The sequence below is a fragment of the Lissotriton helveticus genome, chromosome 12, assembly GCF_964261635.1.
Source record: "Lissotriton helveticus chromosome 12, aLisHel1.1, whole genome shotgun sequence".
NCBI classification, from domain to species: domain Eukaryota; kingdom Metazoa; phylum Chordata; class Amphibia; order Caudata; family Salamandridae; genus Lissotriton; species Lissotriton helveticus.
Genome location: NC_136073.1, coordinates 137543350 through 137571032, shown reverse-complemented (window position 1 = coordinate 137571032; position 27683 = coordinate 137543350). Strand labels below are relative to the sequence as shown.

The 27683-nt window shown below is 42.6% G+C and overlaps 16 non-coding genes across 16 annotated transcripts; all 16 read right to left on the bottom strand.

The window, feature by feature from the left end:
- Window positions 1-76: 76 nt before the first annotated feature.
- On the bottom strand, window positions 77-150 carry TRNAI-AAU (transfer RNA isoleucine (anticodon AAU)). The gene has a single exon. It is a non-coding gene; the product is annotated as a tRNA-Ile (tRNA).
- Window positions 151-1431: 1281 nt separating this feature from the next.
- On the bottom strand, window positions 1432-1505 carry TRNAT-UGU (transfer RNA threonine (anticodon UGU)). The gene has a single exon. It is a non-coding gene; the product is annotated as a tRNA-Thr (tRNA).
- Window positions 1506-2176: 671 nt separating this feature from the next.
- TRNAI-AAU (transfer RNA isoleucine (anticodon AAU)) lies at window positions 2177-2250 on the bottom strand. Its single transcript has one exon. It is a non-coding gene; the product is annotated as a tRNA-Ile (tRNA).
- A 1284-nt stretch (window positions 2251-3534) lies between these two features.
- On the bottom strand, window positions 3535-3608 carry TRNAT-UGU (transfer RNA threonine (anticodon UGU)). Its single transcript has one exon. It is a non-coding gene; the product is annotated as a tRNA-Thr (tRNA).
- Window positions 3609-4669: 1061 nt separating this feature from the next.
- TRNAH-GUG (transfer RNA histidin (anticodon GUG)) lies at window positions 4670-4741 on the bottom strand. The gene has a single exon. It is a non-coding gene; the product is annotated as a tRNA-His (tRNA).
- Window positions 4742-5637: 896 nt separating this feature from the next.
- Window positions 5638-5711, bottom strand: TRNAT-AGU (transfer RNA threonine (anticodon AGU)). The gene has a single exon. It is a non-coding gene; the product is annotated as a tRNA-Thr (tRNA).
- Window positions 5712-7739: 2028 nt separating this feature from the next.
- On the bottom strand, window positions 7740-7813 carry TRNAT-UGU (transfer RNA threonine (anticodon UGU)). Its single transcript has one exon. It is a non-coding gene; the product is annotated as a tRNA-Thr (tRNA).
- Window positions 7814-8484: 671 nt separating this feature from the next.
- TRNAI-AAU (transfer RNA isoleucine (anticodon AAU)) lies at window positions 8485-8558 on the bottom strand. Its single transcript has one exon. It is a non-coding gene; the product is annotated as a tRNA-Ile (tRNA).
- Window positions 8559-9841: 1283 nt separating this feature from the next.
- On the bottom strand, window positions 9842-9915 carry TRNAT-UGU (transfer RNA threonine (anticodon UGU)). Its single transcript has one exon. It is a non-coding gene; the product is annotated as a tRNA-Thr (tRNA).
- Window positions 9916-10586: 671 nt separating this feature from the next.
- On the bottom strand, window positions 10587-10660 carry TRNAI-AAU (transfer RNA isoleucine (anticodon AAU)). Its single transcript has one exon. It is a non-coding gene; the product is annotated as a tRNA-Ile (tRNA).
- A 1283-nt stretch (window positions 10661-11943) lies between these two features.
- On the bottom strand, window positions 11944-12017 carry TRNAT-UGU (transfer RNA threonine (anticodon UGU)). Its single transcript has one exon. It is a non-coding gene; the product is annotated as a tRNA-Thr (tRNA).
- A 2028-nt stretch (window positions 12018-14045) lies between these two features.
- On the bottom strand, window positions 14046-14119 carry TRNAT-UGU (transfer RNA threonine (anticodon UGU)). The gene has a single exon. It is a non-coding gene; the product is annotated as a tRNA-Thr (tRNA).
- A 2028-nt stretch (window positions 14120-16147) lies between these two features.
- TRNAT-AGU (transfer RNA threonine (anticodon AGU)) lies at window positions 16148-16221 on the bottom strand. The gene has a single exon. It is a non-coding gene; the product is annotated as a tRNA-Thr (tRNA).
- A 2027-nt stretch (window positions 16222-18248) lies between these two features.
- Window positions 18249-18322, bottom strand: TRNAT-AGU (transfer RNA threonine (anticodon AGU)). Its single transcript has one exon. It is a non-coding gene; the product is annotated as a tRNA-Thr (tRNA).
- A 1061-nt stretch (window positions 18323-19383) lies between these two features.
- Window positions 19384-19455, bottom strand: TRNAH-GUG (transfer RNA histidin (anticodon GUG)). Its single transcript has one exon. It is a non-coding gene; the product is annotated as a tRNA-His (tRNA).
- Window positions 19456-20351: 896 nt separating this feature from the next.
- On the bottom strand, window positions 20352-20425 carry TRNAT-AGU (transfer RNA threonine (anticodon AGU)). The gene has a single exon. It is a non-coding gene; the product is annotated as a tRNA-Thr (tRNA).
- Window positions 20426-27683: the final 7258 nt, after the last annotated feature.

Here is a 27683-nt window from a genome sequence, read left to right as displayed (position 1 = left end):
ACAAACAACCTATACGTTGTTTTTAAACGTCTTGTACTGTAATGCAAGACTTTTCTATTTTAATTGTGAGAAATACTGACCAGTACGGGGATCGAACCCGCGACCTTGGCGTTATTAGCACCACGCTCTAACCAACTGAGCTAACCGGCCAAGTCATGCTTACAGAAAAGGTATTATTACACAAGGAAATGTTTTTGCATTCCTCAAAAACGATTTCTGCACAATTACACGGGCTACAACATGCAAGAGTACATTAAAAGTAAGCATTGCATGTATCAAAACACTCTGTCCCTTCTGCCCCACAGCTGTGGCATCATAATGAAATGACTTCTCATGATTAAAGCTGGCAATTTCACAAATCAAAGAAAACAAAGTGTTTGGGACAGGTGTTATTTAAAAAATAATAATACTCTGTATATTGCAAATAAAAAATATCTCCCAACCGCCATGATATTGCCACCGCAATGCCATGACGGATTCGAACCGAGGTGGCTGTGGCCACAACTCAGAGTACTAACCACTATACGATCACGGCGAGCTACTTGGGCTACTCAGGACCATGACGTATGTGACTTTTATAGTGCAAATCAGGTGACACTGTCAGTCATCAGAGTCTTATATGTTGTGTATGTGTTTTGAGGCAGATGCTGCACATTTCGCCTCTTTGACTGGGATGTTCACAAACCAACACAGACTGACCTCCAGTCCTACTCTGCAAGGACCGCTCCCTCCTTTTTACACCTCAAGCGTTATGTTATTCAAACATTGGAAGAGTAGTATCAAACCTCTTGGTAAGCCATGAAGAACTGGACATGATGTTTCGTATGTGGTGTGATGCACATGACAATACTCCGTAGGAGTCTCCCAGGACAGACACAATATTTCAGAATAGGCCTCCAGAACCTCACGTGAAGTCTCCCTAAGAGAACACAATATCACTGATGTGGCTTCCAAAACTTGGCGCAGTACTATGGATACAGCATTTTTAGCTCCACGCAGCACACAGTGTCATTTTCCAAGCTCTCACAATCCATCAGACTCTGCTGCCCTTGCGTTGCCTGTTCTTGAGGCACTGAAGCTTGAACCTCTTCTGCCTCTTCAGCAACAGTGTCAGTAATGCAATGGTACTCAGGTGCTGCCTGTGCTGCACCTGTTGTTTGAAGCTTGCATTACTGCTGCCTAGGTTGTACTTTGAAGCGAGCGAAGCTTAAAAACATCTTTTTACGTCACAAAACCAAACTGATTGGCTTTGAAAATTAAAGATACTGGTGGCTGGTGGTACATTACAATGGCAGGTAAAAACCCGAAACATCTTTAGGTTTTAAGGAGGAGCATTGTATACATGAGGATAATTATGATAGGAGAAATTGTGTTTGCAGACAATGAGTCTTTAATCAAACAAAAAGTCTTGTATGAGGTTGTGTAAAAATAAGGCACTGCTGAGATTCGAACTCAGGATCTCCTGTTTACAAGACAGGCGCTGTAACAAACTAAGCCACAGCGCCTATTTCCACTCACATAGAACCATTGTACCTTCTGTGTCGGTATCACTGTGAGGCACTCCATACTTTTCCGTCTCTACATTTTTATCCAGCTACTACCGACAAGAAAATGGAGAAAGAAAAACCTGAACATGGTATGGAAAAATTACAAAGAGGGTCACGACAAACGTATATCATTAGGTGTACATATCTGTATTCATTTTGCAATATTTACACGGGTGGACGAGTGTGCTATACATACGTTAAACTAAACGAGAGTGTAACGATGTTAGAGATCACTAATACATAGCAGACAATTTAATGATGCCTACATAACCCATGTGCTCTTTCCTTCACCTCTCGTCACCTCTGGACACCCCAACGAGAAGCTGAGATATCGTCACATTTGGAGAGAAAGTGTCACCTTTAGTTGATGCGTCCCAGCTTTAAACAGGGCTTCAAAAAGTGCACTTTGAGAGACCTAAGGAGTGGGCTGGTCGTCCAGCCATAGGAGAGGGAGGCTGGGGGCTGTTTGACCAGAGTGCCCTTTACATGGTACTAGCAACACTCACCTTTGAACAAACATCAGCCATCAGAGCCCAGTTAATGACCAGAATAAACAAACAACCTATACGTTGTTTTTAAACGTCTTGTACTGTGATGCATGACTACTCTCTTTTAATTGTGAAAAAAACTGGCTGGTACGGGGATCGAACCCGCGACCTTGGCGTTATTAGCACCACGCTCTAACCAACTGAGCTAACCGGCCAAGTCATTCTTACAGAAAAGGTATTATTACACAAGGAAATGTTTTTGCATTCCTCAAAAACGATTTCTGCACAATTACACAGGCTACAACATGCAAGAGTACATTAAAAGTAAGCATTGCATGTATTAAAACACTCTGTCCCTGCTGCCCCACAGCTGTGGCATCATAATGAAATGACTTCTCATGATTAAAGCTGGCAATTTCACAAATCAAAGAAAACAAAGTGTTTGGGACAGGTGTTATTTAAAAAATAATAATACTCTGTATATTGCAAATAAAAAATATCTCCCAACTGCCATGACATTGCCACCCGCAATGCCGTGACTCGGATTCGTACTGAGGTTGCTGCGGCCACAACGCAGAGTACTAACCACTATACGATCACGGCGAGCTACTTGGGCTACTCAGGCCCATGATGTATGTGACTTTTATAGTGCAAATCAGGTGACACTGTCAGTCATGAGAGTCTTATATGTAGTGTATGTGTTTTGAGGCAGATGCTGCACATTTCACCTCTTTGACTGGGATGTTTACAAACCAACACAGACTGCCCTCCAGTCCTACTCTGCTAGGACCGCTCCCTCCTTTTTACACCTCAAGCGTTATGTTATTCAAACATTGGAAAAGTAGTATCAAACCTCTTGGTAAGCCATGAAGAACTGGACATGACGTTTCGTATGTGGTGTGATGCACATGACAATACTCCGTAGGAGTCTCCCAGGACAGACACAATATTTCAGAATAGGCCTCCACAACCTCACGTGAAGTCTCCCTAAGAGAACACAATATCACTGATGTGGCCTCCAAAACTTGGCACAGTACTATGGATACAGCATTTTTAGCTCCACGCAGCACACAGTGTCATTTTCCAAGCTCTCACAATCCATCAGACTCTGCTGCCCTTGCGTTGCCTGTTCTTGAGGCACTGAAGCTTGAACCTCTTCTGCCTCTTCAGTAACAGTGTCAGTAATGCAATGGTACTCAGGTGCTGCCTGTGCTGCACCTGTTGTTTGAAGCTTGCATTACTGCTGCCTAGGTTGTACTTTGAAGCGAGCGAAGCTTAAAAATATCTTTTCACGTCACAAAACCAAACTGATTGGCTTTGAAAATTAAAGATACTGGTGGCTGGTGGTACATTACAATGGCAGGTAAAAACCCGAAACATCTTTAGGTTTTAAGGAGGAGCATTGTATACATGAGGATAATTATAATAGGAGAAATTGTGTTTGCAGACAATGAGTCTTTAATCTAACAAAAAGTCTTGTATGAGGTTGTGTAAAAACAAGGCACTGCTGAGATTCGAACTCAGGATCTCCTGTTTACAAGACAGGCGCTTTAACCAACTAAGCCACAGCGCCTATTTCTACTCACATAGAACCATTGTACCTTCTGTGTCGGTATCACTGTGAGGCACTCCATACTTTTCTGTCTCAAAATTTTTATCCAGCTACTACCGTCAAGAAAATGGAGAAAGAAAAACCTGAACAAGGTATGGAAAAATTACAAAGAGGGTCACGACAAACGTATATCATTAGGTGTACATATCTGTATTCATTTTGCAATATTTACACGGGTTGACGAGTGTGCTATACATACGTTAAACTGAACGAGAGTGTAAGGATGTTAAAGATCACTAATACATAGCAGACAATTTAATGATGCCTACATAACCCATGTGCTCTTTCCTTCACCTCTCGTAACCTCTGGACACCCCAACGAGAAGCCGAGAAATCGTAACTTTTGGAGAGAAAGTGTCATCTTTAGTTGATGCGTCCCAGCTTCAAACAGGGCTTCAAAAAGTGCACTTTGAGAGACCCAAGGAGCGGGCTGGTCGTCCAGCCATAGGAGAGGGAGGCTGGGGGCTGTTTGACCACAATGCCCTTTACATTGTACTAGCAACACTCACCCTTGCACAAACATCAGCCATCAGAGCCCAGTTAATGACCAGAATAAACAAACAACCTATACGTTGTTTTTAAACGTCTTGTACTGTAATGCATGACTTCTCTCTTTTAATTGTGAAAAATACTGGCCGGTAGGGGGATCGAACCCGCGACCTTGGCGTTATTAGTACCACACTCTAACCAACTGAGCTAACCAGCCAAGTCATTCTTACAGAAAAGGTATTATTACACAAGGAAATGTTTTTGCATTCCTCAAAAACGATTTCTGCACAATTACACGGGCTACAACATGCAAGAGTACATTAAAAGTAAGCATTGCATGTATTAAAACACTCTGTCCCTGCTGCCCCACAGCTGTGGCATCATAATGAAATGACTTCTCATGATTAAAGCTGGCAATTTCACAAATCAAAGAAAACAAAGTGTTTGGGACAGGTGTTATTTAAAAAATAATAATACTCTGTATATTGCAAATAAAAAATATCACCCAACTGCCATGACATTGCCACCCGCAATGCCGTGACTCGGATTCGAACCGAGGTTGCTGCGGCCACAACGCAGAGTACTAACCACTATACGATCACGGCGAGCTACTTGGGCTACTCAGGCCCATGATGTATGTGACTTTTATAGTGCAAATCAGGTGACACTGTCAGTCATGAGAGTCTTATATGTAGTGTATGTGTTTTGAGGCAGATGCTGCACATTTCACCTCTTTGACTGGGATGTTCACAAACCAACACAGACTGCCCTCCAGTCCTACTCTGCTAGGACCGCTCCCTCCTTTTTACACCTCAAGCGTTATGTTATTCAAACATTGGAAGAGTAGTATCAAACCTCTTGGTAAGCCATGAAGAACTGGACATGATGTTTCGTATGTGGTGTGATGCACATGAGAATACTCCGTAGGAGTCTCCCAGGACAGACACAATATTTCAGAATAGGCCTCCGGAACCTCACGTGAAGTCTCCCTAAGAGAACACAATATCACTGATGTGGCCTCCAAAACTTGGCGCAGTACTATGGATACAGCATTTTTAGCTCCACGCAGCACACAGTGTCATTTTCCAAGCTCTCACAATCCATCAGACTCTGCTGCCCTTGCGTTGCCTGTTCTTGAGGCACTGAAGCTTGAACCTCTTCTGCCTCTTCAGTAACAGTGTCAGTAATGCAATGGTACTCAGGTGCTGCCTGTGCTGCACCTGTTGTTTGAAGCTTGCATTACTGCTGCCTAGGTTGTACTTTGAAGCGAGCGAAGCTTAAAAACATCTTTTCACGTCACAAAACCAAACTGATTGGCTTTGAAAATTAAAGATACTGGTGGCTGGTGGTACATTACAATCGCAAGTAAAAACCCGAAACATCTTTAGGTTTTAAGGAGGAGCATTGTGTACATGAGGATAATTATAATAGGAGAAATTGTGTTTGCAGACAATGAGTCTTTAATCAAACAAAAAGTCTTGTATGAGGTTGTGTAAAAGCAAGGCACTGCTGAGATTCGAACTCAGGATCTCCTGTTTACTAGACAGGCGCTTTAACCAAGTAAGCCACAGCGCCTATTTCCATTCACTATGAACCATTGTACCTTCTGTGTCGGTATCACTGTGAGGCACTCCATACTTTTCTGTCTCTGAATTTTTATCCAGCTACTACTGACAAGAAAATGGAGAAAGAAAAACCTTAACATGGTATGGAAAAATTACAAAGAGGGTCACGACAAACGTATATCATTAGGTGTACATATCTGTATTCATTTTGCAATATTTACACGGGTGGACGAGGGTGCTATACATACGTTAAACTGAACGAGAGTGTAACGATGTTAAAGATCACTAATACATAGCAGACAATTTAATGATGCCTACATAACCCATGTGCTCTTTCCTTCACCTCTCGTCACCTCTGGACACCCCAACGAGAAGCCGAGAAATTGTCACTTTTGGAGAGAAAGTGTCACCTTTAGTTGATGCGTCCCAGCTTCAAACAGGGCTTCAAAAAGTGCACTTTGAGAGACCCAAGGAGCGGGCTGGTCGTCCAGCCATAGGAGAGGGAGGCTGGGGGCTGTTAGACCACAGTGCCCTTTACATGGTACTAGCAACACTCACCCTTGCACAAACATCAGCCATCAGAGCCCAGTTAATGACCAGAATAAACAAACAACCTATACGTTGTTTTTAAACGTCTTGTACTGTAATGCATGACTTCTCTCTTTTAATTGTGAAAAATACTGGCCGGTACGGGGATCGAACCCGCGACCTTGGCGTTATTAGCACCACGCTCTAACCAACTGAATTAACCAGCCAAGTCATTCATACAGAAAAGGTATTATTACACAAGGAAATGTTTTTGCATTCCTCAAAAACGATTTCTGCACAATTACACGGGCTACAACATGCAAGAGTACATTAAAAGTAAGCATTGCATGTATTAAAACACTCTGTCCCTTCTGCCCCACAGCTGTGGCATCATAATGAAATGACTTCTCATGATTAAAGCTGGCAATTTCACAAATCAAAGAAAACAAAGTGTTTGGGACAGGTGTTATTGAAAAAATAATAATACTCTGTATATTGCAAATAAAAAATATCTCCCAACTGCCATGACATTGCCACCCACAATGCCGTGACTTGGATTCGAACCGAGGTTGCTGCGGACACATCGCAGAGTACTAACCACTATACGATCACAGCGAGCTACTTGGGCTACTCAGTCCCATGACGTATGTGACTTTTATAGTGCAAATCAGGTGACACTGTCAGTCATCAGAGTCTTATATGTTGTGTATGTGTTTTGAGGCAGATGCTGCACATTTCGCCTCTTTGACTGGGATGTTCACAAACCAACACAGACTGCCCTCCAGTCCTACTCTGCTAGGACCGCTCCCTCCTTTTTACACCTCAAGCGTTATGTTATTCAAACATTGGAAGAGTAGTATCAAACCTCTTGGTAAGCCATGAAGAACTGGACATGACGTTTCGTATGTGGTGTGATGCACATGACAATACTCCGTAGGAGTCTCCCAGGACAGACACAATATTTCAGAATAGGCCTCCAGAACCTCACGTGAAGTCTCCCTAAGAGAACACAATATCACTGATGTGGCCTCCAAAACTTGGCACAGTACTCTGGTTATGCATTTTTAGCTCCACGCAGCACACAGTGTCATTTTCCAAGCTCTCACAATCCATCAGACTCTGCTGCCCTTGTGTTGCCTGTTCTTGAGGCACTGAAGCTTGAACCTCTTCTGCCTCTTCAGTAACAGTGTCAGTAATGCAATGGTACTCAGGTGCTGCCTGTGTCGCACCTGTTGTCTGAAGCTTGCATTACTGCTGCCTAGGTTGTACTTTGAAGCGAGCGAAGCTTAAAAACATCTTTTCACGTCACAAAACCAAACTGATTGGCTTTGAAAATTAAAGATACTGGTGGCTGGTGGTACATTACAATGGCAGGTAAAAACCCGAAACATCTTTAGGTTTTAAGGAGGAGCATTGTATACATGAGGATAATTATAATAGGAGAAATTGTGTTTGCAGACAATGAGTCTTTAATCTAACAAAAAGTCTTGTATGAGGTTGTGTAAAAATAAGGCACTGCTGAGATTCGAACTCAGGATCTCCTGTTTACAAGACAGGCGCTTTAACAAAGTAAGCCACAGCGCCTATTTCTACTCACATAGAACCATTGTACCTTCTGTGTCGGTATCACTGTGAGGCACTCCATACTTTTCTGTCTCTAAATTTTTATCCAGCTACTACCGACAAGAAAATGGAGAAAGAAAAACCTGAACATGGTATGGAAAAATTACAAAGAGGGTCACGACAAACGTATATCATTAGGTGTACATATCTGTATTCATTTTGCAATATTTACACGGGTGGACGAGTGTGCTACACATACGTTAAACTAAACAGGAGTGTAACGATGTTAAAGATCACTAATACATAGCAGACAATTTAATGATGCCTACATAACCCATGTGCTCTTTCCTTCACCTCTCGTCACCTCTGGACACCCCAACGAGAAGCCGAGAAATCGTCACTTTTGGAGAGAAAGTGTCACCTTTAGTTGATGCGTCCCAGCTTCAAACAGGGCTTCAAAAAGTGCACTTTGAGAGACCCAAGGAGCGGGCTTGTCGTCCAGCCATAGGAGAGGGAGGCTGGGGGCTGTTAGACCACAGTGCCCTTTACATGGTACTAGCAACACTCACCCTTGCACAAACATCAGCCATCAGAGCCCAGTTAATGACCAGAATAAACAAACAACCTATACGTTGTTTTTAAACGTCTTGTACTGTGATGCATGACTAATCTCTTTTAATTGTGAAAAATACTGGCCGGTACGGGGATCGAACCCGCGACCTTGGCGTTATTAGCACCACGCTCTAACCAACTGAGCTAACCGGCCAAGTCATGCTTACAGAAAAGGTATTATTACACAAGGAAATGTTTTTGCATTCCTCAAAAATGATTTCTGCACAATTACACGGGCTACAACATGCAAGAGTACATTAAAAGTAAGCATTGCATGTATCAAAACACTCTGTCCCTTCTGCCCCACAGCTGTGGCATCATAATGAAATGACTTCTCATGATTAAAGCTGGCAATTTCACAAATCAAAGAAAACAAAGTGTTTGGGACAGGTGTTATTTAAAAAATAATAATACTCTGTATATTGCAAATAAAAAATATCTCCCAACTGCCATGATATTGCCACCGCAATGCCATGACTTGGATTCGAACCGAGGTGGCTGTGGCCACAACGCAGAGTACTAACCACTATACGATCACGGCGAGCTACTTGGGGTACTCAGGCCCATGACGTATGTGACTTTTATAGTGCAAATCAGGTGACACTGTCAGTCATCAGAGTCTTATATGTTGTGTATGTGTTTTGAGGCAGATGCTGCACATTTCGCCTCTTTGACTGGGATGTTCACAAACCAACACAGACTGCCCTCCAGTCCTACTCTGCAAGGACCGCTCCCTCCTTTTTACACCTCAAGCGTTATGTTATTCAAACATTGGAAGAGTAGTATCAAACCTCTTGGTAAGCCATGAAGAACTGGACATGATGTTTCGTATGTGGTGTGATGCACATGACAATACTCCGTAGGAGTCTCCCAGGACAGACACAATATTTCAGAATAGGCCTCCACAACCTCACGTGAAGTCTCCCTAAGAGAACACAATATCACTGATGTGGCCTCCAAAACTTGGCACAGTACTATGGATACAGCATTTTCAGCTCCACGCAGCACACATTGTCATTTTCCAAGCTCTCACAATCCATCAGACTCTGCTGCCCTTGCGTTGCCTGTTCTTGAGGCACTGAAGCTTGAACCTCTTCTGCCTCTTCAGTAACAGTGTCAGTAATGCAATGGTACTCAGGTGCTGCCTGTGCTGCACCTGTTGTTTGAAGCTTGCATTACTGCTGCCTAGGTTGTACTTTGAAGCGAGCGAAGCTTAAAAACATCTTTTCACGTCACAAAACCAAACTGATTGGCTTTGAAAATTAAAGATACTGGTGGCTGGTGGTACATTACAATGGCAGGTAAAAACCCGAAACATCTTTAGGTTTTAAGGAGGAGCATTGTGTACATGAGGATAATTATAATAGGAGAAATTGTGTTTGCAGACAATGAGTATTTAATCAAACAAAAAGTCTTGTACGAGGTTGTGTAAAAACAAGGCACTGCTGAGATTCAAACTCAGGATCTCCTGTTTACAAGACAGGCGCTTTAGCAAACTAAGCCACAGCGCCTATTTCCACTCACTTAGAACCATTGTACCTTCTGTGTCGGTATCACTCTGAGGCACTCCATACTTTTCTGTCTCTAAATTTTTATCCAGCTACTACCGACAAGAAAATGGAGAAAGAAAAACCTGAACATGGTATGGAAAAATTACAAAGAGGGTCAAGACAAACGTATATCATTAGGTGTACATATCTGTATTCATTTTGCAATATTTACACGGGTGGACGAGTGTGCTATACATACGTTAAACTAAACGAGAGTGTAACGATGTTAAAGATCACTAATACATAGCAGACAATTTAATGATGCCTACATAACCCATGTGCTCTTTCCTTCACCTCTCGTCACCTCTGGACACCCCAACGAGAAGCCGAGAAATCGTCACTTTTGGAGAGAAAGTGTCACCTTTAGTTGATGCGTCCCAGCTTCAAACAGGGCTTCAAAAAGTGCACATTGAGAGACCCAAGGAGCGGGCTGGTCGTCCAGCCATAGGAGAGGGAGGCTGGGGGCTGTTAGACCACAGTGCCCTTTACATGGTACTAGCAACACTCACCCTTGCACAAACATCAGCCATCAGAGCCCAGTTAATGACCAGAATAAACAAACAACCTATACGTTGTTTTTAAACGTCTTGTACTGTAATGCAAGACTTTTCTATTTTAATTGTGAGAAATACTGACCAGTACGGGGATCGAACCCGCGACCTTGGCGTTATTAGCACCACGCTCTAACCAACTGAGCTAACCGGCCAAGTCATGCTTACAGAAAAGGTATTATTACACAAGGAAATGTTTTTGCATTCCTCAAAAATGATTTCTGCACAATTACACGGGCTACAACATGCAAGAGTACATTAAAAGTAAGCATTGCATGTATCAAAACACTCTGTCCCTTCTGCCCCACAGCTGTGGCATCATAATGAAATGACTTCTCATGATTAAAGCTGGCAATTTCACAAATCAAAGAAAACAAAGTGTTTGGGACAGGTGTTATTTAAAAAATAATAATACTCTGTATATTGCAAATAAAAAATATCTCCCAACTGCCATGATATTGCCACCGCAATGCCATGACTTGGATTCGAACCGAGGTGGCTGTGGCCACAACGCAGAGTACTAACCACTATACGATCACGGCGAGCTACTTGGGGTACTCAGGCCCATGACGTATGTGACTTTTATAGTGCAAATCAGGTGACACTGTCAGTCATCAGAGTCTTATATGTTGTGTATGTGTTTTGAGGCAGATGCTGCACATTTCGCCTCTTTGACTGGGATGTTCACAAACCAACACAGACTGCCCTCCAGTCCTACTCTGCAAGGACCGCTCCCTCCTTTTTACACCTCAAGCGTTATGTTATTCAAACATTGGAAGAGTAGTATCAAACCTCTTGGTAAGCCATGAAGAACTGGACATGATGTTTCGTATGTGGTGTGATGCACATGACAATACTCCGTAGGAGTCTCCCAGGACAGACACAATATTTCAGAATAGGCCTCCAGAACCTCACGTGAAGTCTCCCTAAGAGAACACAATATCACTGATGTGGCCTCCAAAACTTGGCGCAGTACTATGGATACAGCATTTTTAGCTCCACGCAGCACACAGTGTCATTTTCCAAGCTCTCACAATCCATCAGACTCTGCTGCCCTTGCGTTGCCTGTTCTTGAGGCACTGAAGCTTGAACCTCTTCTGCCTCTTCAGTAACAGTGTCAGTAATGCAATGGTACTCAGGTGCTGCCTGTGCTGCACCTGTTGTTTGAAGCTTGCATTACTGCTGCCTAGGTTGTACTTTGAAGCGAGCGAAGCTTAAAAACATCTTTTTACGTCACAAAACCAAACTGATTGGCTTTGAAAATTAAAGATACTGGTGGCTGGTGGTACATTACAATGGCAGGTAAAAACCCGAAACATCTTTAGGTTTTAAGGAGGAGCATTGTATACATGAGGATAATTATGATAGGAGAAATTGTGTTTGCAGACAATGAGTCTTTAATCAAACAAAAAGTCTTGTATGAGGTTGTGTAAAAATAAGGCACTGCTGAGATTCGAACTCAGGATCTCCTGTTTACAAGACAGGCGCTGTAACAAACTAAGCCACAGCGCCTATTTCCACTCACATAGAACCATTGTACCTTCTGTGTCGGTATCACTGTGAGGCACTCCATACTTTTCTGTCTCTAAATTTTTATCCAGCTACTACCGACAAGAAAATGGAGAAAGAAAAACCTGAACATGGTATGGAAAAATTACAAAGAGGGTCACGACAAACGTATATCATTAGGTGTACATATCTGTATTCATTTTGCAATATTTACACGGGAGGACGAGTGTGCTATACATACGTTAAACTAAACGAGAGTGTAACGATGTTAGAGATCACTAATACATAGCAGACAATTTAATGATGCCTACATAACCCATGTGCTCTTTCCTTCACCTCTCGTCACCTCTGAACACCCCAACGAGAAGCTGAGATATCGTCACATTTGGAGAGAAAGTGTCACCTTTAGTTGATGCGTCCCAGCTTTAAACAGGGCTTCAAAAAGTGCACTTTGAGAGACCTAAGGAGCGGGCTGGTCGTCCAGCCATAGGAGAGGGAGGCTGGGGGCTGTTTGACCAGAGTGCCCTTTACATGGTACTAGCAACACTCACCTTTGAACAAACATCAGCCATCAGAGCCCAGTTAATGACCAGAATAAACAAACAACCTATACGTTGTTTTTAAACGTCTTGTACTGTGATGCATGACTACTCTCTTTTAATTGTGAAAAAAACTGGCTGGTACGGGGATCGAACCCGCGACCTTGGCGTTATTAGCACCACGTTCTAACCAACTGAGCTAACCGGCCAAGTCATTCTTACAGAAAAGGTATTATTACACAAGGAAATGTTTTTGCATTCCTCAAAAACGATTTCTGCACAATTACACGGGCTACAACATGCAAGAGTACATTAAAAGTAAGCATTGCATGTATTAAAACACTCTGTCCCTGCTGCCCCACAGCTGTGGCATCATAATGAAATGACTTCTCATGATTAAAGCTGGCAATTTCACAAATCAAAGAAAACAAAGTGTTTGGGACAGGTGTTATTTAAAAAATAATAATACTCTGTATATTGCAAATAAAAAATATCTCCCAACTGCCATGACATTGCCACCCGCAATGCCGTGACTCGGATTCGAACTGAGGTTGCTGCGGCCACAACGCAGAGTACTAACCACTATACGATCACGGCGAGCTACTTGGGCTACTCAGGCCCATGATGTATGTGACTTTTATAGTGCAAATCAGGTGACACTGTCAGTCATGAGAGTCTTATATGTCGTGTATGTGTTTTGAGGCAGATGCTGCACATTTCACCTCTTTGACTGGGATGTTTACAAACCAACACAGACTGCCCTCCAGTCCTACTCTGCTAGGACCGCTCCCTCCTTTTTACACCTCAAGCGTTATGTTATTCAAACATTGGAAAAGTAGTATCAAACCTCTTGGTAAGCCATGAAGAACTGGACATGACGTTTCGTATGTGGTGTGATGCACATGACAATACTCCGTAGGAGTCTCCCAGGACAGACACAATATTTCAGAATAGGCCTCCAGAACCTCACGTGAAGTCTCCCTAAGAGAACACAATATCACTGATGTGGCCTCCAAAACTTGGCACAGTACTCTGGTTATGCATTTTTAGCTCCACGCAGCACACAGTGTCATTTTCCAAGCTCTCACAATCCATCAGACTCTGCTGCCCTTGTGTTGCCTGTTCTTGAGGCACTGAAGCTTGAACCTCTTCTGCCTCTTCAGTAACAGTGTCAGTAATGCAATGGTACTCAGGTGCTGCCTGTGTCGCACCTGTTGTTTGAAGCTTGCATTACTGCTGCCTAGGTTGTACTTTGAAGCGAGCGAAGCTTAAAAACATCTTTTCACGTCACAAAACCAAACTGATTGGCTTTGAAAATTAAAGATACTGGTGGCTGGTGGTACATTACAATGGCAGGTAAAAACCCGAAACATCTTTAGGTTTTAAGGAGGAGCATTGTATACATGAGGATAATTATAATAGGAGAAATTGTGTTTGCAGACAATGAGTCTTTAATCTAACAAAAAGTCTTGTATGAGGTTGTGTAAAAATAAGGCACTGCTGAGATTCGAACTCAGGATCTCCTGTTTACAAGACAGGCGCTTTAACAAACTAAGCCACAGCGCCTATTTCTACTCACATAGAACCATTGTACCTTCTGTGTCGGTATCACTGTGAGGCACTCCATACTTTTCTGTCTCTAAATTTTTATCCAGCTACTACCGACAAGAAAATGGAGAAAGAAAAACCTGAACATGGTATGGAAAAATTACAAAGAGGGTCACGACAAACGTATATCATTAGGTGTACATCTCTGTATTCATTTTGCAATATTTACACGGGTGGACGAGTGTGCTACACATACGTTAAACTAAACAGGAGTGTAACGATGTTAAAGATCACTAATACATAGCAGACAATTTAATGATGCCTACATAACCCATGTGCTCTTTCCTTCACCTCTCGTCACCTCTGGACACCCCAACGAGAAGCCGAGAAATCGTCACTTTTGGAGAGAAAGTGTCACCTTTAGTTGATGCGTCCCAGCTTCAAACAGGGCTTCAAAAAGTGCACTTTGAGAGACCCAAGGAGCGGGCTTGTCGTCCAGCCATTGGAGAGGGAGGCTGGGGGCTGTTAGACCACAGTGCCCTTTACATGGTACTAGCAACACTCACCCTTGCACAAACATCAGCCATCAGAGCCCAGTTAATGACCAGAATAAAAAAACAACCTATACGTTGTTTTTAAACGTCTTGTACTGTGATGCATGACTACTCTCTTTTAATTGTGAAAAATACTGGCCGGTACGGGGATCGAACCCGCAACCTTGGCGTTATTAGCACCACTCTCTAACCAACTGAGCTAACCGGCCAAGTCATTCATACTGAAAAGTTATTATTACACAAGGAAATGTTTTTGCATTCCTCAAAAACGATTTCTGCACAATTACACGGGCTACAACATGCAAGAGTACATTAAAAGTAAGCATTGCATGTATCAAAACACTCTGTCCCTTCTGCCCCACAGCTGTGGCATCATAATGAAATGACTTCTCATGATTAAAGCTGGCAATTTCACAAATCAAAGAAAACAAAGTGTTTGGGACAGGTGTTATTTAAAAAATAATAATACTCTGTATATTGCAAATAAAAAATATCTCCCAACTGCCATGATATTGCCACCGCAATGCCATGACTTGGATTCGAACCGAGGTGGCTGTGGCCACAACGCAGAGTACTAACCACTATACGATCACGGCGAGCTACTTGGGCTACTCAGGCCCATGACGTATGTGACTTTTATAGTGCAAATCAGGTGACACTGTCAGTCATCAGAGTCTTATATGTTGTGTATGTGTTTTGAGGCAGATGCTGCACATTTCGCCTCTTTGACTGGGATGTTCACAAACCAACACAGACTGCCCTCCAGTCCTACTCTGCAAGGACCGCTCCCTCCTTTTTACACCTCAAGCGTTATGTTATTCAAACATTGGAAGAGTAGTATCAAACCTCTTGGTAAGCCATGAAGAACTGGACATGATGTTTCGTATGTGGCGTGATGCACATGACAATACTCCGTAGGAGTCTCCCAGGACAGACACAATATTTCAGAATAGGCCTCCAGAACCTCACGTGAAGTCTCCCTAAGAGAACACAATATCACTGATGTGGCCTCCAAAACTTGGCGCAGTACTATGGATACAGCATTTTTAGCTCCACGCAGCACACAGTGTCATTTTCCAAGCTCTCACAATCCATCAGACTCTGCTGCCCTTGCGTTGCCTGTTCTTGAGGCACTGAAGCTTGAACCTCTTCTGCCTCTTCAGTAACAGTGTCAGTAATGCAATGGTACTCAGGTGCTGCCTGTGCTGCACCTGTTGTTTGAAGCTTGCATTACTGCTGCCTAGGTTGTACTTTGAAGCGAGCGAAGCTTAAAAACATCTTTTTACGTCACAAAACCAAACTGATTGGCTTTGAAAATTAAAGATACTGGTGGCTGGTGGTACATTACAATGGCAGGTAAAAACCCGAAACATCTTTAGGTTTTAAGGAGGAGCATTGTGTACATGAGGATAATTATAATAGGAGAAATTGTGTTTGCAGACAATGAGTCTTTAATCAAACAAAAAGTCTTGTATGAGGTTGTGTAAAAACAAGGCACTGCTGAGATTCGAACTCAGGATCTCCTGTTTACTAGACAGGCGCTCTAACCACCTAAGCCACAGCGCCTATTTCCACTCACTTAGAACCATTGTACCTTCTGGGTCGGTATCACTGTGAGGCACTCCATACTTTTCTGTCTCTAAATTTTTATCCAGCACTACCGACAAGAAAATGGAGAAAGAAAAACCTTAACATGGTATGGAAAAATTACAAAGAGGGTCACGACAAACGTATATCATTAGGTGTACATATCTGTATTCATTTTGCAATATTTACACGGGTGGACGAGGGTGCTATACATACGTTAAACTGAACGAGAGTGTAACGATGTTAAAGATCACTAATACATAGCAGACAATTTAATGATGCCTACATAACCCATGTGCTCTTTCCTTCACCTCTCGTCACCTCTGGACACCCCAACGAGAAGCCGAGAAATCGTCACTTTTGGAGAGAAAGTGTCACCTTTAGTTGATGCGTCCCAGCTTCAAAAGGGCTTCAAAAAGTGCACTTTGAGAGACCCAAGGAGCGGGCTGGTCGGCCAGCCATAGGAGAGGGAGGCTGGTGGCTGTTAGACCACAGTGCCCTTTACATGGTACTAGCAACACTCACCCTTGCACAAACATCAGCCATCAGAGCCCAGTTAATGACCAGAATAAACAAACAACCTACACGTTGTTTTTAAACGTCTTGTACTGTAATGCATGACTTCTCTCTTTTAATTGTGAAAAATACTGGCCGGTACGGGGATCGAAGGCGCGACCTTGGCGTTATTAGCAGTACGCTCTAACCAACTGAGCTAACCGGCCAAGTCATTCATACAGAAAAGGTATTATTACACAAGGAAATGTTTTTGCATTCCTCAAAAATGATTTCGGCAGAATTACACGGGCTACAACATGCAAGAGTACATTAAAAGTAAGCATTGCATGTTTTTAAACACTCTGTCCCTTCTGCCCCACAGCTGTGGCATCATAATGAAATGACTTCTCATGATTAAAGCTGGCAATTTCACAAATCAAAGAAAACAAAGTGTTTGGGACAGGTGTTATTTAAAAAATAATAATACTCTGTACATTGCAAATAAAACATATCACCCAACTGCCATGACATTGCCACCCGCAATGCTGTGACTTGGATTCGAACCGAGGTTGCTGCGGCCACAACGCAGAGTACTAACCACTATACGATCACGGCGAGCTACTTGGGCTACTCAGGCCCATGATGTATGTGACTTTTATAGTGCAAATCAGGTGACACTGTCAGTCATGAGAGTCTTATATGTAGTGTATGTGTTTTGAGGCAGATGCTGCACATTTCACCTCTTTGACTGGGATGTTTACAAACCAACACAGACTGCCCTCCAGTCCTACTCTGCTAGGACCGCTCCCTCCTTTTTACACCTCAAGCGTTATGTTATTCAAACATTGGAAGAGTAGTATCAAACCTCTTGGTAAGCCATGAAGAACTGGACATGACGTTTCGTATGTGGTGTGATGCACATGACAATACTCCGTAGGAGTCTCCCAGGACAGACACAATATTTCAGAATAGGCCTCCAGAACCTCACGTGAAGTCTCCCTAAGAGAACACAATATCACTGATGTGGCCTCCAAAACTTGGCGCAGTACTATGGATACAGCATTTTTAGCTCCACGCAGCACACAGTGTCATTTTCCAAGCTCTCACAATCCATCAGACTCTGCTGCCCTTGCGTTGCCTGTTCTTGAGGCACTGAAGCTTGAACCTCTTCTGCCTCTTCAGTAACAGTGTCAGTAATGCAATGGTACTCAGGTGCTGCCTGTGCTGCACCTGTTGTTTGAAGCTTGCATTACTGCTGCCTAGGTTGTACTTTGATGCGAGCGAAGCTTAAAAACATCTTTTCTCGTCACAAAACCAAACTGATTGGCTTTGAAAATTAAAGATACTGGTGGCTGGTGGTACATTACAATGGCAGGTAAAAACCCGAAACATCTTTAGGTTTTAAGGAGGAGCATTGTGTACATGAGGATAATTATAATAGAAGAAATTGTGTTTGCAGACAATGAGTCTTTAATCAAACAAAAAGTCTTGTATGAGGTTGTGTAAAAACAAGGCACTGCTGAGATTCAAACTCAGGATCTCCTGTTTACTAGACAGGCGCTTTAACCAACTAAGCCACAGCGCCTATTTCCACTTACTTAGAACCATTGTACCTTCTGTGTCGGTATCACTGTGAGGCACTCCATACTTTTCTGTCTCAAAATTTTTATCCAGCTACTACCGACAAGAAAATGGAGAAAGAAAAACCTGAACAAGGTATGGAAAAATTACAAAGAGGGTCACGACAAACGTATATCATTAGGTGTACATATCTGTATTCATTTTGCAATATTTACACGGGTTGACGAGTGTGCTATACATACGTTAAACTGAACGAGAGTGTAAGGATGTTAAAGATCACTAATACATAGCAGACAATTTAATGATGCCTACATAACCCATGTGCTCTTTCCTTCACCTCTCGTCACCTCTGGACACCCCAACGAGAAGCCGAGAAATCGTCACTTTTGGAGAGAAAGTGTCACCTTTAGTTGATGCGTCCCAGCTTCAAACAGGGCTTCAAAAAGTGCACTTTGAGAGACCCAAGGAGCGGGCTGGTCGTCCAGCCATAGGAGAGGGAGGCTGGGGGCTGTTAGACCACAGTGCCCTTTACATTGTACTAGCAACACTCACCCTTGCACAAACATCAGCCATCAGAGCCCAGTTAATGACCAGAATAAACAAACAACCTATACGTTGTTTTTAAACGTCTTGTACTGTAATGCATGACTTCTCTCTTTTAATTGTGAAAAATACTGGCCGGTACGGGGATCGAACCCGCGACCTTGGCGTTATTAGTACCACACTCTAACCAACTGAGCTCACCGGCCAAGTCATTCATACAGAAAAGGTATTATTACACGAGGAAATGTTTTTGCATTCCTCAAAAACGATTTCTGCACAATTACACGGGCTACAACATGCAAGAGTACATTAAAAGTAAGTATTGCATGTATTAAAACACTCTGTCCCTTCTGCCCCACAGCTGTGGCATCATAATGAAATGACTTCTCATGATTAAAGCTGGCAATTTCACAAATCAAAGAAAACTAAGTGTTTGGGACAGGTGTTATTTAAAAAATAATAATACTCTGTATATTGCAAATAAAAAATATCACCCAACTGCCATGACATTACCACCCGCAATGCCGTGACTCGGATTCGAACCGAGGTTGCTGCGGCCACAACGCAGAGTACTAACCACTATACGATCACGGCGAGCTACTTGGGCTACTCAGGCCCATGATGTATGTGACTTTTATAGTGCAAATCAGGTGACACTGTCAGTCATGAGAGTCTTATATGTAGTGTATGTATTTTGAGGCAGATGCTGCACATTTCAACTCTTTGACTGGGATGTTCACAAATCAACACAGACTGCCCTCCAGTCCTACTCTGCTAGGACCGCTCCCTCCTTTTTACACCTCAAGCGTTATGTTATTCAAACATTGGAAGAGTAGTATCAAACCTCTTGGTAAGCCATGAAGAACTGGACATGACGTTTCGTGTGTGGTGTGATGCACATGACAATACTCCGTAGGAGTCTCCCAGGACAGACACAATATTTCAGAATAGGCCTCCAGAACCTCACGTGAAGTCTCCCTAAGAGAACACAATATCACTGATGTGGCCTCCAAAACTTGGCGCAGTACTATGGATACAGCATTTTTAGCTCCACGCAGCACGCAGTTTCATTTTCCAAGCTCTCACAATCCATCAGACTCTGCTGCCCTTGCGTTGCCTGTTCTTGAGGCACTGAAGCTTGAACCTCTTCTGCCTCTTCAGTAACAGTGTCAGTAATGCAATGGTACTCAGGTGCTGCCTGTGCTGCACCTGTTGTTTGAAGCTTGCATCACTGCTGCCTAGGTTGTACTTTGAAGCGAGCAAAGCTTAAAAACATCTTTTCACGTCACAAAACCAAACTGATTGGCTTTGAAAATTAAAGATACTGGTGGCTGGTGGTACATTACAATGGCAGGTAAAAACCCGAAACATCTTTAGGTTTTAAGGAGGAGCATTGTGTACATGAGGATAATTATAATAGGAGAAACTGTGTTTGCAGACAATGAGTCTTTAATCAAACAAAAAGTCTTGTATGAGGTTGTGTAAAAACAAGGCACTGCTGAGATTCGAACTCAGGATCTCCTGTTTACTAGACAGGCGCTTTAACCAACTAAGCCACAGCGCCTATTTCCACTCACTATGAACCATTGTACCTTCTGTGTCGGTATCACTGTGAGGCACTCCATACTTTTCTGTCTCTGAATTTTTATCCAGCTACTACTGACAAGAAAATGGAGAAAGAAAAACGTTAACATGGTATGGAAAAATTACAAAGAGGGTCACGACAAACGTATATCATTAGGTGTACATATCTGTATTCATTTTGCAATATTTACACGGGTGGACGAGGGTGCTATACATACGTTAAACTGAACGAGAGTGTAACGATGTTAAAGATCACTAATACATAGCAGACAATTTAATGATGCCTACATAACCCATGTGCTCTTTCCTTCACCTCTCGTCACCTCTGGACACCCCAACGAGAAGCCGAGAAATTGTCACTTTTGGAGAGAAAGTGTCACCTTTAGTTGATGCGTCCCAGCTTCAAACAGGGCTTCAAAAAGTGCACTTTGAGAGACCCAAGGAGCGGGCTGGTCGTCCTGTGGTATATAAATAAATAATACCGGATCTAGGTTTTACTGGACATAGCAATAACAGATAGCTCAATAAATAAGAGTCAAGATTCGAGGTAGTAGGAGTTTGCAGGTTTAATACAGCATAAAGGACAGGAACAGGACAACCTGCACAGGAATAGGATGGCAGAGCCCGGCAGGGGGGACAGGAAATGACTGGCGTGGCCCGGCAGCTGCCGGGGCTGGATCTGGTATGAGCGCGCTAACTTTAATAACAATACACAAGCATATATACTAAAACAGTTGCAATTGCAATTCATACAATAGGCGGAGCAGTGGGTGTGGTCAATAGCAGTCGCGAAAGATAAGGGTGAAAGTGGGTGTAACAGGAGGCGTGTACATAGACATGTGATGTAAACGTAACAGAATATGTCATAAAGGAGGCGGAAACATGGAGGGGGCTACCTGAGGAGCCGGGACCTCTAACCTAATGGTGCGCGCAAACTGACAATGACGTATCACTAGGAGAAGCTGGGGGCTATGAACTCTGTGCTAGGAGCAGAGACTGAAGTCTGGAGAGTCAGGGCAACATGTACCTACCACTATCTAGTATCTGATGTTTAGAGGACATGTTGATAGAAACTAAAAGTTATCAGGGTAAAGGCTAACAGACTCTAAGACTGGTGCATGCATTATTCTACATGTAGTGCGTGATGAAGAATATTAAATGACCATAAATACAGTATTTCTCTTGCATGGAGACGTAAAGGCTAGACTATGACGGAAACTATTGATGCGATTCAGTAGCTTAGGAATGCAGAGAAGGAGGGCTGGACTGATAACTAGAATCATAACATACTCTTGGCAGACTCGTAGGCAGAGCCAGGCTGAACCGGGCACTGCGAGGCATGAAAGTAAGTGAAGGGTCAGGAATACAGGTGGGGGCTGTATCGCTCCTCAGCGAGGATTCAGGAGACAGGAGCTGAATCTGGTGTCCAGGCCCTTTTGAGGCCTAGAAACGGGGACTTTACAATGAAATAACGTGCACACTGGGAAACGTGGCAACGTAGCTTTACATAGGCCTGATATTCGTAGCTTTCACGAGAACTGGAAACTGGCATACTAGAGATGGACACAACTGTAATTGCGTCTTTAATCGATCATGGGGAATACATATGCATATCAATCATGCACATACAACATAAGATGGGGGAACACGTAGGGACACAGAACATGGCGAAATTTACTTTTCCACATTCCCTCCTTGTCACTACGTTTCCATCAGGAAACATCAATATTCATGATACCATCTATTATTTCATACAGTATCATTTGCTTGTCTCGAATTTTCTTGGAACGGGATTTAGGACGGGACTTGGGGCTAGGAATACAAGAGTGTGGTGACCTGTACTGCTATTGCTGTCATCCCTTCTCCCAGTGATGTCACCCTTTAGATTGTCCTGTAACGAGGATTCCTCCCCAATGTTCCTTGCCTGGCAGTTGCTACTGCTGTGTCTTCCCTTCAAGCTGGACGGCTCTCTTCTCCTGAATAAATCCTAAACCATTACCTTCTGCCTCCGCCTCATCTTTACATTGGCGACAGAGGATGGTCAGCAGTTCTTCAGCTGCTGTTAAAACCTTCAGAACAACATCATCATCGAAGCGTTTTGAAATTCAGGACTTTTCATATTCTTCCCATGATCTCCATCGTCATGTGAGTACATCTACGACTTTCTTTCTTCGCTGCATTCACTGAGAGCCGTCGCAGCTACAGAACTTTTCACCCAATACTACCATTTGAATTCAACTACACGCCTTTTTCCAGCACGTCGCGACACGTCACCCAAATTTGTGCAAATTGCCTTATTCTCTGTGCCAGCCCACTCCGCTTTCATCCACTGACTCTCGCTAAGACTTTTGCCACATTTATAAACTTTCCTACCTTTTTCCTCGCGCTCACAACACTGCGCGCATTCTCCTCTGTTGTTCCTTTCCCCTCGGGCTGCGCCTCAGAGTGATGACGTCGTAGAACATTGCCCTCCGTCAAGCAATTCAGCGTCTCAACACACCAAGCGTACTCACGCACTACGTACGCCTGTCACCATAGCAACTCAGACGCCTTTCCTGCTTCCAGTCACGACTTGGCTTCAATACGTCACAAGGGCTTCGTCTCGCTGCACTCAGCTGCTCTGTCATCGAACTCTGTAACGTCACAAAGGTCTCCTTCACGCTGATGCGCACAGCTCTAGCGCATGACGGATTAAATTACTTCAACTTCAACTTCGCGCTGATGCGCACAGCTTTCACGTTTCACATCAATCTTTCCACGCTTTTGTTTTACATGAGGATGTCTACATTATCATCATTCACACGCTGATGTGCACAGCATTTGCACACTGATGTACACAGTTCTTACAAGTGTACTACTCACACGCTGATTTGCACAGCATTTGCACACTGATGTGCACAGTTCTTACAAGCTATTGTGCATTCTATTTGTACTGCTATTGTTAATCATTTTACTAGCTCATTTCTTTTAATTTTAATACTTCATTCCTAGAGGAAAATTGAAAATACCACAATGCAAAGTGTTTCTCCTCCAGCTCCATTTCTTCAGACCCCTGGTGATCCTCCTCTTGAATGGAAACTATGGTTGAGATCCTTTATGGCCTACTTGGGTGCTATAGATGGTCTTAGATATCGCGCTGAAAAAAAAAAAAGTCTAATGTACTACCATCTCGGTGTCGAAGGCCAGAACGTCTTTGATCATCTCCCACCTTATGTTCCTCCTTCTGGCGAAACTCCTGATGAATTTGATATAGCTATAGCCAAATTAGACAAGTACTTTGTTAAAACCAAAAATATGGTTGTTCATCGTTACAAATTTTTCACCAGGGCTCAAAAACCTGAAGAAAGCATTGATACTTTTGTTACTGCATTGAAAATTCTTGCTTCCAAATGCGAATTTGACAATTTCACCTCTCAACTTATTAGAGACCAACTTGTTGCTCGTTGTTCTTGTAAACAAATCCAGGGAAAGTTGTTATCATGCAAGGATCCTTCTCTTGATAAAGCCATTGACATAGCTAAGAGTATTGAGACTTCCTTGGAAGATTCCAAACAACTAGAAGTTTCCCTTTCCAATACTTCTATTTCTGGTGCTGTTTCCAATACTTCTATTTCTGGTGCTGTTTCCACTAAAATGCCCCCTCCCATCAAAACTCCTAATTTTGTTCCTCGTGATTCACGTGGTTATTTTAGGAGAATGGGAAACACTAGCACCAGGAGACCCTTTATGCCTAACAGACAATCCAACCGGAACACTTTTTGTTTTAGATGTGATTCTTCTTACCACTTTTCTAATTTCAAAAATTGTCCTGCTGCCAACCAACAATGCAGTCAATGTGGCAAAAATGGTCATTTTTCAAAGGTCTGTATGAGAGGTAAAAGAAATGATGTACGTTGTGTTATAAATGAGAATGACTATTCCCCTGATTTAAATTCTTTTGAGCATTCAACTGATTATTCTGAATATGATGTTACCAGTCAAGAATATGTGGTTGTTGTGAAGGACAACAATACTGCTTGTCGTACTTTTCTTGTTCCTGATCCCGAGGTTGATGCCACTATTGACAAATGTCATATTCAACTACTTGTAGACACCGGTGCTCGCATCACAATTGTTTCCTACGATAAGTATTCTCACTTTTGGCATGACAAATATTTATTTCCTCCTGACGTTCTTTCTGTAGCCTTTGAGGGAAGTAGAATTAATCTTTTAGGTTATTTCTGGGCTGAAATTTCTATTTTTAATAAAGTTATCAAAGGAAAAGTTTATGTTGCTAAACGGGGCATCAATGTACTGGGTCTCATCCATCAAGCAGAATTCGGTGTCACCATTAAGCCTGGTCTGCCCAATCCAGTATTTATTGAAGAGTGCAACATTCCTCATTCTATGTCTTCATCTCCTGTCCCTGTATGCAACATTTTGAATGATAAATTGTGGGAACTCAAATTTAAAAAAGTTTTTGAAGATCGCCTTGGTAAAATCACCAATTTTCAACATTTCATCAAAGTCAAAGATGGCATTACTCCTGTCAAACACAAACTTAGAAATGTCCCACTCAGTATCAGAGAGGACTTGTCCAAACATCTGAAATCCTTGTGCGAACAAGGAATTATTGAGAAAGTTGAATCGACATTATGGCTTTCTCCCATCGTTCTTGCTAGGAAGAGGTCTGGTGACCTTAGGATGTGTGTGGATTTACGCAGTCTCAATCAAGCTATCTGGGTTGATGGTTTTCCCCTCCCTCGAATTGAGGATTTAATAGCAAAAGTAGGTTCTTCTACTTGGTTCTCAAAATTTGACTTAAAAGCGGCCTACCACCAGATTGAGTTACATCCCCTATCACGTCACCTCACTGCCTTCGTCACACCTGATGGCGTATTCCAATTTCGTCGTCTTCCCTTCGGCTTGGCTTCTGCTGCTGCTGTTTTTCAGCGCATTATGTCAGAGATGTTTGAGGAACTCTCCAATGTAGTCGTCTTTCAAGATGATATTCTTATTTTTACTCAATCTGAGGACGAACATGACAAAGTCATTGACCAAGTCTTTCACATTTTGGAACATAGAGGTGTGACCTTACAAAAGAGCAAATGTGTTTTCAAAACTAGAGAAGTGGAATATCTGGGTCATATTATTTCTGAAAATGGCATCAGACCAAGATCTGGTCTTATCAAAAGCATCATTGAAGCTCCCGCTCCTTCCAACAAGGAACAGCTTTTGTCTTTCCTGGGTCTTTGTGAATTTTATTCAAAATTCATGAGAGACTATGCCAAGACCACAGAGTGTTTTAGACTTTTACTAAAAAAAGGTGCTACTTTCAGCTGGTCTGATGAGTGTGAAAAAGGTTTTCAACTTATCAAAAAGCACATTACCAATGCTCCTGCTCTTCAACCCTTCAATGGTAACAGAGAAACTATTGTTACTGTTGATGCCTGCGAATATGGCTTAGGGGCAGTTCTTTCTCAAATGGCCCACGGTAAAGAATTTACCGTCGGATTTGCCTCCAGGACTCTCCGTCCTGTCGAAAGGAAATACTCTGTTATTGAGAAGGAACTGCTTGCATGTACTTGGAGTGTTGAGAAATTCAAGTCTTACCTATGGGGTAGATCGTTTATTCTTCAAACCGATCATCGTCCCCTTGTTGATATCTTGTCAGGCAGAAACATTAATCGCACCACTGCACGATTGGCTAGACTTTCCACCAAACTATTGGAATTCAATTTCAAGGCTGTCTACATCCCTGGCGGAAAAAACAGACGAGCGGACTGCTTGTCAAGGCTACCTCTACAAGTGCCTGATGAGAATGAAGAAACTGAAATTGAGGAATGTTTTGTGGCCAATATCTCCCAAACGTCTGTTTCTTTTGCTGAACGTGACTGGATCAAGGCTGTCGAGAATGATGCCATTCTCAAAGATGTCATCTCCTTCATACAAAAAGGTTGGCCTAAAGAGAGAACTCTTTCTCCTGAGCTTCAAATTTATTGGAAAATTAACCCTGAACTTTCTTTAGAGAATGGTAAAATTGTTAGGGGTGATAAGTTTATTCCACCTTCTGTTTACAGAGAGAAAATTATTACTGATGCACATTCCGGTCATCTTGGTGCCACCATCACCAAGAGAAATGTCAGATCGAATTTTTGGTGGCCAAAAATGGACAACCAGATCATTGAAGCCATCAAACTCTGTTCACGCTGCAACACCAGTGACAAGGTTCTCATTTTAGAAGGTGTTTCTAATTCTGTTGTTCCCCCTCCCGCCAGGGCCTGGCAAAAAATTGGTCTGGACTTTTTAGGTCCGTTCCATGTCCTTCCCAATACTTCCAAATACTTCTTGGTCCTTGTTGATCATCTTTCCAGGTGGGTCGAAGTTGAACCTATAAATGTTCCTAATTCCAAGAGTGTAATTGATTGTTTAAGCAGAATTTTTCTCAGGGAAGGGTGTCCTGAAGAAATCCTAACCGACAACGGGGTTCAATTCATTTCCAAAGAAATGAATGTCTTTCTTAACAATTACTGTATTAAACACACCAGGACTCCGTTGTACCATCCCCAAAGCAATGGCAAAACCGAGAGATTTAACAGAGTTATCGTCAAATGTGTGCAAGCTGCATTCAGGTCAAATAATTGTATCTTTCAAGCTGTAAAAGATCTTATATGGTCTTATCGCATTTCTCCCCATGTTGCCACAGGTTTTTCTCCTTTCGAGCTAATGAGAGGACGAAAAGCTTGCTCCCAAGCTGTCCCATTTTGGATGGTCAAGAGTCTCCACCGAGGCTGTGATTTGGAAGCGGTGTGGGAGTGTGCCAACAAAAAATCTTCTAGTTCTCTATCCTGTCCTGTTGAACCTAAAAGAGAGTCTTTCCATAACATTCATCCTGGTGACTGGGTTAGAATCAAGAATCCAGTTGTAGTTAAGAAAGGTTTTTATAAATTTCTTGAATCCCAACAGGTTGTTGATGTTCGCAAGAATGCTGTAAAACTATCTAATGGCAATTGGTGGAGCACTTCTCGGGTTGCCAAAGATCCCTCCCGTGCAACTGCTCCTTCTTTGAATATTGATGTTGGCAATGGCCTAAAAGTTGATTCTAATGTTAATACTGACAATTGTTTAAGAAGAAGTTCGAGAGCTATTGTAAGACCCAACAAATACCGTGATTTCATCTGATTTACCTTTACTGTGTTCCTTGAATTGTTTTTTTTAAAAAAGGGGGGAGGTGTGTGGTGACCTGTACTGCTATTGCT